Source organism: Octopus bimaculoides, chromosome 9 (genome assembly GCF_001194135.2).
Source record: "Octopus bimaculoides isolate UCB-OBI-ISO-001 chromosome 9, ASM119413v2, whole genome shotgun sequence".
NCBI lineage: Eukaryota > Metazoa > Mollusca > Cephalopoda > Octopoda > Octopodidae > Octopus > Octopus bimaculoides.
Window position 1 is genome coordinate 49,374,991 of NC_068989.1, and position 10,254 is coordinate 49,385,244.

General features: G+C 33.2%; 1 protein-coding gene across 7 annotated transcripts in view; it reads right to left on the bottom strand.

Moving 5' to 3' along the window:
- Positions 1–10,254, bottom strand: part of LOC106868354 (N-acetylated-alpha-linked acidic dipeptidase 2) — a 1,027,134-nt gene that overhangs the window by 876,419 nt on the left and 140,461 nt on the right. The window lies entirely within an intron of this gene.

The following is a 10,254-nucleotide window of genomic DNA, read 5'->3' on the forward strand; positions in this document are numbered from 1 at the left end:
GAAAGTGAGAGGGAAGATACAAGTAAAGTAAAAAAGTACGTATTCACATAAGACATATACAAATATACATATACACACAAACATACACACACACACACACACATATAGTAACTCCCAAAAAAGAACAACAAACACACAAAAACAACAATAACGCTAGGACATGGTACATGTAAAATATTAGCAGACGTTCAGGGAAGGAAAGAAAGATGGTTTAACATTTCGAGCAATGCTCTTCTTCAGAAACAGAGGAAAGTCAAATAGAAAGGAAGACAGAGCAAGAAAATCACCAAAGATTTACATGTGGTTACATTTTGTGGTTACACACACACACACACACACACACACACATATATATGTATATCTAAGGTTAATACTAATCCTTTCTCTCACATTTCCCCACCTCTATTAGTGTAATAATTTCTTGCATAAATGTGACCACTAAAGAAAAAAAAAAATCATGCAGAGATATTAATTACAAGTATGTTAAGTATAAGATATACATATTAGTCCTTCCATGATAGTCTTAAGCATTCAACCTGTAAAGAATTCCCCAGACTTATGAAAAGTGTTATGAAAACATCCAGTTCTAGGTTGATAGAATGTATTACAATAGGTTATGCAGAATTTAATAATTCATAACAGGTCACTCTAAGAAGTTCTAATTTACAAAGGGTACTTGAAAAGTCTACTATGTTACTGGATATCTTTATTAATTCCAAAACTATAAGGCCATCAGTGAATTCTGTGGATAGGGGAGGGTCTAGATAGTTGAAGAATATTGGATAGAATAACATGAATAGCCTAAATGGTGTGTCACACAGACGTGTCTGTGCTGATGCACTCTAACAACCTAGTTAATATGTTGTAAAATATATTATAGTTTCCTTTTGCTTCAGGCATATATCGTCATGAATATCATTAGCAGATAGAATAGTCTACAATTTTAATTTCAATCACTAGAATGAAATCTTACTCAACATTTAAAGAATAAAAACAAGGAAAAATGAAATCTAACAGTCCACAAAGGTAAATAGCTACAACATACTTGTAACATATTCAACATGTTATGAGATATATATATAAATAACTGATATAGACAGAATCAGTGTTAATACCAAAAGGCAATCTTTATGTCCTATTTAACGTGGACGTTGTGTTAAAACACAATACTGTGTAATTTAACTCAAGAGAACTTTTCATATGGACTCATGGTGTATAAAAGCACTTGTATTTAGATGGTTGACAAACAAGAATTGTCTACTACAGCTGCTGGAACTTCCACATCACGATTTCATCCTGCTTGTGGCTCCTCAGTGGAAGATGTCCAGTAGTGACATAACAGTCAACTCTCCCTGTCAATGATACATAGGCAAACACACACACACACACAGAGGTTGTCCTCTATTTTCAAACTGAATGTGTTCTGTAAAAAATAAATATGAAAGTTGAATTTTTAAATCTTGAACCACATGTTAATTAGAGTCTTACATTCCTATGTAAGTTACAAGAATTCTTTGGGGTATTATGACACTCTGAACATACACAGAAATATACTTATACTTAGAGGTATCTCAAGAGCATTGCTTTGCCCCAGGTAAAGTCATGTATTGTGCTCTATAGTATTTATTGATTGACAGCAAGCTACTACATACATAGATTAGCAGTGGGTCCCAAGATCTGCGTGGGCCCAAAGCAACAGCCCAGTGTTAAATATGGCTGATAATAAAATATGGGCCAAAATTTGCTTCAGTTTGATCAAAATAATGCTTTGTTTTTCTTTTCTTTTCTTTTTTTGTGGGGGGGGGAGCAGAGGTCCAAACTCATATTCTTTGGTGAAATGAGGCACACGGATTAAGAACCACTTATAGGTGGATAGTCCACAGCTAAGTCCTATAAGCTTCTATGCAAAAACAAAAAAATCCATTCCAAGTCAATGTTGTCAAAAGTGGAACAGTATCTTTCCATATGAGTTTGATTACTGGTTTAAATCACATAAGAGGATGACTGGTCGCTTATGTAACACAAGCAAAAGCATTAACCGCTAGAAACCAAAAGGCATGAAAAACAAGAATGTAATGACTTAAATATTAATTAGTACAAAGTCTGCTGAAGTTTAATTAGAAATAAATTCAAAACTGAATTATTTCAACCACTACTAAAAAGATTATAAAACTTTCAGCTCCAAGCAGCTGTCCAATCGTGAAGCGAAACTAAGCTGGTGCCTACTGACTAAATCTAAAAATAGGTCTATCTCTCTCTTCTTCCACAAGTATAAATACAGAAAACGAAGTAAAGTCAAGTAAGGAAAAGCAAAAGAAATAAATCGTCTTAAGTTACCTTACCTTTCTTATTTGATTATATTTACATTCTACATAAATAGTTTGGTTGTATCCAAGACTTTTGTGATTTGTCAGTGGTTACATAAGAATTATATCAGAATTAGTATTCTTCTGATATCTTGAACACATGTAGAATTGGCCAACTATTTCAGTCAATCAAGATAAAGACTATGTGCGCATGCATTATATATACACACACATACACACACACACACACACATATATGTTTTGCCTATTTCTGACTATTCTTAGAAGAAATAAAATGATAGAAAGGAAAAGGAAAAAAAGTCAATTTTAAACAGTCTTTAGTCTTATCTGAAACAGACAGTGATTAATTTGAACATTTTGTGAATTTATAGCTTAGATCTATTAACTTAGAAATTACAATGTCTCAAAAACAGGCCATATTATCATCTCAGAAGTTTTATAAAGAAATCTCGATAGTCAAAATAATCTCATAAATCTCAATGCATGTCTATACAAGCTGGCAACATTATTAACGCATCTAGTTTAGCTTTGGTTACTTTTGTGCTGGCACACATGAAAAAGGCATTCATAAATTTCTTCAAACCACTACGTTGTTTGCACAGATTCCAACTAAAGCAACAGTGTATGTAATGATTTACTTTCAAATGTCAGTCGTCTCAGGAGAGAAAAAAAAGAAAGAATAAAGACAGACAAAATCGAAATTAGTTAAGAAACTGAAGGAAAATGAGAAGTTCTTATCACAGCTAAATATACAGACATCTACTTAATATAAATATATATACCTTGATAACACAAGAAACTAAAAATATGAAGAAGCCAAAAAAAAAAAGAAGTAAAAAATCATTATACAAATATTCCTTCAATATCATCAAAAGACATTGATCTCAATAATAATAATAAAAATTCAATACTCGGGTAAATTTATTTGTCTAGCAAAATGATGTTTCAATTTATAGAATGTTAAGTTACCATTTTTTTATAACAATACAGTGTAAGCAATTAAAATCTCACTAAAGCTTTAACACTGACTAACAAAGAACATTTTAAGACCAGTTGTAGCAGGTGTTGATTAATTAAGATTTTGTTCTCTGATTTTTATTGCTTTCACATGTTTTGTTAGTAAAAAGCTAAATTCAATTTTTACTTCTACACATAAATACAAACCAAAGCCACAACAGTCTGATATCTCAAAAGGTAGTAGACATTGAGTGATTAATCAGAGACAAGATTATTGCCACTAACAATACATACTTACTAGTCACGACTTCTAAATTATAGTTCTGATTGTACTTCAACATCTCTTCATATTATCTCATTAATTCTTAAGAGATAAATCAAACCCACAGAACAGATGAGGCAACTTAAAATGTGCAGGTGACATGCTCACTTCAACTAATAATATGAAAGGCTTGCATATTACTTCCTCAAATCATGTGGCTTGAGAGAGAGAGAGAAATCAAGCATCAATCTACATCTACTCAACACTATGACAGCCAGAGTCTTCCGAAGAATCATAGTTTAAATGATTATGCAGCCTTTAACACTTAAAGTCTTGTGGTATTTTCTCAATATAAATCACTTAATCATATTTTCAATGAAATGCAGGGGTGCGTGGTAAGAAATTTGCTTCTGAACCACATGGTTGAGGATTCAGCTCCACTGCATGGCACTTTGGGCGTGTTTTCTACTATATTTCTGGGTTGACCAAAACCTTGTGAGTGGATTTGGTGGATGGAAACTAAAAGAAGCTTGTTGTGTGTGTGTGTGTGTGTGTGTGTGTGTGTGTGTGTGTGTGTGTGTGTGTGTGTGTGTGCATCTTTTTATTTGCGTTTGTACCCCATCATTGCTTGACAACTGGTATTGGCATGTTTACATCTGCACAATTTAACAGTTCAGCAAAAGAGGATAATAGAATAAGGACCAGGCTTTAAAATATAAACACTGGGTTGATTTGTTTGACTAAACCCTTCAAGGTGGTGCCCCAGTGTGGCCACACTCCAATGACAGGAACATGTAAAAGAAATAAAAGAAAAAAAGAAAAAGTAAATATTACACAATGTTTTACTCAAATATAACAATTGCATGAGTTTACATGAAATTTGCTGATATAATATAATGAATGTTGGTGTACATTTATAATGTGGTTTTTATCTATTATTGTGATCACTTAACTTTTATCTGTTATTGTTTATCTGTTATTGCCATGTCACTTTCACCTTCCCAGATAAGTTGAGTACAGATAAGTTAATAACATGTAAGTGTTTTTTGTACATATTTACAAGATATTGATTCCTGGGCATTGATTTCTTGTCTCAGAGTTGAATTGGTGCTCCAGAACATGCATCAGAAAAAGAAATCTGAGATACACCTTCATTGGCTCCATCCAAAGGTTTTGTAAGGTCCAACAAATTAGTGTTATTTATTCTTGTTATAATAATTACACTCTCTCATAAACCCAACAGTGTGCAATGACCCTAAATTTAAAATGTATCGGTAAATTAATGTTCTGCTTATTTTAATCCTTACCATTCACTAACAGATGCATTGATTCAATATCAACTTCATAATAACCCTATCCAAATCAATAAATCCCAATATCACTTAGATAGTTGGTAGTGTGTGTGTGTGTGTGTGTATAAATAAATAGATAAGTATATGTATGTATGAATATATATACATATCTACAGATAGATATATATGTATACCTTTTAATAGTAAATATTGGAACTAAACAACTACAAGCAAACATAAAAGTGGTGTTTTATAAAGAAAGTCTCTCGAGATATTATTCTGCATTGAATCAGACACAACTTAGTCACTCCTGCTGCCAGAAATGCTGAGATCTAGTAACCAGTCCATCAGATATCTGTAACCATCTATGTTGTTTTTAACAAACTGATAATATAGAAAAAAGAATAAACAGATATAAGCCATCATTAATATCTTATTTCTTAGTCAATTTCTGTCAATTCTATTAGGAATAACATTATTAACTTTTCCTATAACCTCTATTTAGTTCTATGTTTGTGCTACAACTGTTTTGGATCTAGGGAACATAATACATAATACAAATAACACCAATATATTTTGTAATATGGAATATTCTCATGAAAAAAAAATGAATTGTTACAAAATTAAATTATTGCCTTGGGCTCTCAACTTCTGATGAAATTGGAGGGGTGTTGTCATAATATATAATGGCTTAGACATCTTTAGACCTGACAGAGTCCATCCTCCTACAGGTCTGACCATTGCCAATTTTTTCAAGAAGAGACAGACAGAAAGATATGGAGGAGAAAGATTGACTCCTCTACAAGACTGGTACTTTATTTCCTGACCTTACAAGGATAAACAGCAAAACTGAGCTTCGCAGTATTGGAACTTAGAGGGCAGAAAGCTGGAATTAAAACTGAAATGCAATCTAGCTGACATTAATATCAATATTTGAAGTCTATGTGGTAAAAGTATAACAAATAACTACAGAGATATATTTGGCTGTATGCCACTAGAAAAGGTTTGTACAAAATTTGAAACAGGCTACTGCAACTCATACAACCGATTTCTAATCATATATTTTCTTTTTGATGATCTTAGACATTATTAGTACCATCACAACACCAAGCACTAGACTTCTAGATTCCTGCAGTCTAACAATAATGTGTATATTCCCTAAAGGCCAATCTGTAACTGCAATCAGCCTTCACAGAATAAAAGCAGTTTCATTCTGGGGTTGGAGATGTAAATAAGAGAGAATGTGATATGCATTATCTTAAACAATTGAATTTGAAAGGATAGATAAAAGCTGTTGTTGCAACCTTTGTTGTTATTTATTTTATTTAAAGATTCTCTCTAAAAGGAGATAAAGAGAAAAACCGAGAGAAAGGAAGTGCAAAAAAAAAATTTAAAAGCAAACAAAAAAAAAAAACAGAAATAAAGTATAAAGAATGAGATAAAGAGAAAAGGAATAAGATGAGATAAAAAGAGGTCAAAGAGGTAGAATGGATTTTAAAAGAGGAAAAAAAAATTCCAAAATACATTAATTAACACTCATATAGAAGGAAGATTTTGTGTTGGATTTTCCTAAATCCATAACTAAAGCAATTTAGATATATATTGCTGTTAATTTTATAGTATCCATGCATAAGTAAACTGAATTCTTGCAGTATCCTAAATAGTACTCACAATGAGAAATTACATGAGAGTTTTATGCAGTTAGAGTTTCTAACCTAATAACCAGGCTACTTGCTGCCCAAAAGGAACATCTATGTTCTTTAAATTATCCAGTGTCTGATGGGAACATACATGTTAAACTAAATCTTTTCAGCTTTTTGATTCTGGATAGTTATTGAATCAAATGAGAGATGACGACAATGAAAGTAAAGGTAATACCACCATGTTCTACAGAAGATTTTGTGACAACATGGTTGTGTGCAGCAGTAGCTGTACTGTTGATGTGAAGTTCCAATTCAGACTCAACAGAGCAAACCTATGGTCTAGGCATTCCTACTGTGAGACCCTTAAGTTTTCTGTTTTTCAAGTATTGCATATCTAGAAGTACATTAGTCAGTATGTCCTTCCTTCTTTCAGGTCATACAGCTTAATTTGATAAATATTTACATACTATTTCCAACAGGTCAAGTAACTACATAGAAATTGTTCCATTGGTTTATGGGCTGCAGTATTTAACAGTTGCTGGAAAGGTAATAGATACTGTTGTCTTGTCTTAATTTTGGCCCTCTACATGGAGATGTAGGTGCCATAATGCATGTATTAAATAATTTTTAGACTTAGCTAAGCCTATCTCACTCCAGATTTGACAACAGCTTTTTTCCTCAAGGAAGATAGACATGCAGATAGACAGAAAAATTTAACCCCACCCCTAAAAGGCCATTACTTTATTTACCTTGAAAGGGTGAAAGGCAAAGTTGACCTTGGCAATATTTGAACTCGGGGTGCATAGAGCAGAAGCAGAACAATTACTACAAAACAAACTCTCCAATGCTCCAACAACACTGCTAATTGAATACCTTATATACTGCAGTCTGACAAAATTCTGTCAAGGAACTGAGTCTATAATTCAACTTCAGTCCATAGTTTCAATTACCACATATACTCATGGATAGGTCACACTTTTTTTTATCAAAACTTTCGCTAAAAATCAAAATCAGGGATGCAACCTACCCACTCAACATCACTGGGATCTGAAGTAGATGGTGGCATATCAGTAGACAAGTCGATTTATCAATTAGACTACAATCACAAAGTCACTTCCACAAAAATGTTTTAACATTTGTAAGCAAAGTTTTGAAATAACGGTGAATATTTGATGATATCTAACAAATAATAGTTATATTTACGTTATAAAGGAGCCATTGTAACTTTCCAAATTATAGTGTGATCTGTCTGCAAGTCAACAGTAAATAGCTACTTTGACAAACCCAAATTAACGGTGGGACCTATCCATGAATATCCAGGAGTTGGACAAAATAATGGAAACACCTTAAAATTTCAAACAAATTTATTTTAATATGGGGTAGGACCATTTTTGGCAGTAATTACAGCTTGAATTCTGAGGTATGGACTTGTACAAAGTTTGGATTGTTTCCAAAGGAATTTTTGTCGATACTTCAGCTAAAACAGTCTCCAGTTCTTGTAGTGATGATGGTGGAGGACATCGACTCCTTACTTGTTTTCCTAAAATGCAACATAAATGTTCAATAATATTGAAATCTGGGGACTGTGATGACCAGATAAGATGTTTAATTTCACTAGAATGTTCCTCGTGCCATTCAGTAACAAGTTTAGCTGTGTGAATTGGTGCATTATCATTCTGAAAGATTATGTTTCTCTTCAGAAACAGTTCTGCAACCGTAGGAAGAATTTGATCAGATAAAATGCTTAAATAGTCTTGACTATTAATTCTGCCATGAAGGGAAACCATTGGGCTGCTGGATTTCCAAGATATAGCTCCCCAGATCATCACAGATGATCTGGGGAGCTCCATGTTTAACAGTTGGAAGAAGGCAAATGCTTCTTTTGGCTGTCTCCACACGTATACTCGGCCAGTGGTCAGAAATAAAGTAAAGGATGACTCATCCGAGAAAATAACATTCCTCCACTGCTATAGGGACCAATTCTGTAGGTTTTTACTTCCCTCTAAATGTTTTGCAATATTTGTATTTGAAAGTAGTGGTCTTCTGATTGCAGTCCTCCCATGAAATCCGGCTTTGTGAAGCTTCCAGTGAACAGTTTTTGTGGAAACTGAGTTCTTGAGGTGGTCATTAAGCTCTGCAGTAATTTTAGGAGCTGTACTTTTGTGATCCTTTCTAACAATTCGCATATGAGTCCAATGGTCCCTATCTGAAAGTCTTGGTTTTCTTCCGGAGTTTTGTTACAGCGAGGAGTTTTTTCCCTCTTTCTCAAAAGCTGTCATTACTTTCGGCTGTTTTCGTTATGCTAGCGCCTGCCATATGAGCACCAACAATTTGACCTCTTTGAAAGTCTGATAAATCTGTCATTTTAATGAATTTTAATTACCTTTTTCTGATGATATTTGAAAAGAAACAGCAATTTTAGCAAAACATATTAAGCAACACTAATAATAAATCAAAAACATAAAAATTAACAAGCTTTTGACGGTTTTATAGATATTTCAAAATTATTATGCTATGACGCTAGGTGTTTTCATTATTTCGTCCAACCCCTGTATACGGTATCTACTCCTAGGTTACCTTTCTTCCACTGCATAGTATCTTTTGCAACAGGGCTAGCTTAATTAACAAGATAACTGCAGCAGAGTTTGAGATTATTATTAAACAATTTTCTACAGTCAAAGCACCTTAATCTACACCTATTGTTTCAGTATGTAGCAGTGTTAAGACTTACAAAAACAAAATATGGCAGAGATAGTTATAAATAAATCATTATTTTCATGCTAGTTCTTCACTGTGTCTGCAACAAGCAAAACATGAAATTGTGTGCACTTAATGATAGATTTATTAATTAAATTTAAATGTTTCAATTAAAGAAAAAAATATGGCTATCCACTGTTTACACTTCTTTTGTTTTGTCTTTTCCTGCAAGATATAGAATAATTTATCAGCCTCAAGACATTTTGCTTGGTGACCATTCTGATTGTCTCACTCGATTCCATTTGTTTGTCTAATTGAATTTATTAATCTCTCTAACACAATGTCATGTTTATCTAGTTTGTGACAATCATCTTTGGCTGGAATATTTAAAAAAAAATAAAATGCAGAAATTATTAAATCACAAAGTAACAAATCCGTTATTTACCAATAGGTTATTTTCACTAAAATATTAATGTATTTTCCTCTTAGTATTATTGAATAGAAGCTCTATTCATCTTTTTTTATCCATTATATTTCAACTAGCTTATCATCATTCTTTAACTATATGTTTTCTGTTTGCTTAAGGGATCTAACAAGTTTGGCATAGCTTACCCAACATGTTCCTGTTGATAAGAGTGTAAGAATTCATACTTGCTAATTAACTGCTAAGACAGACCCCAGGGTTGACAAGATGAAGGCTGTCATTTTTCTCAATTTTTTGTAAGTTAGGAAAAATGTTACAGAATCTCTGAACCTTCAGCCCACTCAAACAATGGTACAGTTATATGAATTGTCTAAACTGCCATTCACATAAATGTGTGTGGACAAACCCCTTCAGGTAGATGGCCCTGCTAAAACACAAACCCCTTCAGGTAGATGGCCCTGCTCAGTATGTAGAAAAGGAGTAGGTAGTAACTCTATAAGATGTACCCGGTGCAAGCTATGGACACATAAGAGGTGCAGCAACATCAAAGGCAGGTTAACTAGCAAGTTAGTTTTTGTTTGTGGCAGATGTTCAGGTGCAATAAAGACTGTAAACAAACAGGAAACAACTTCTATCTCATTCCAGGGTGAAA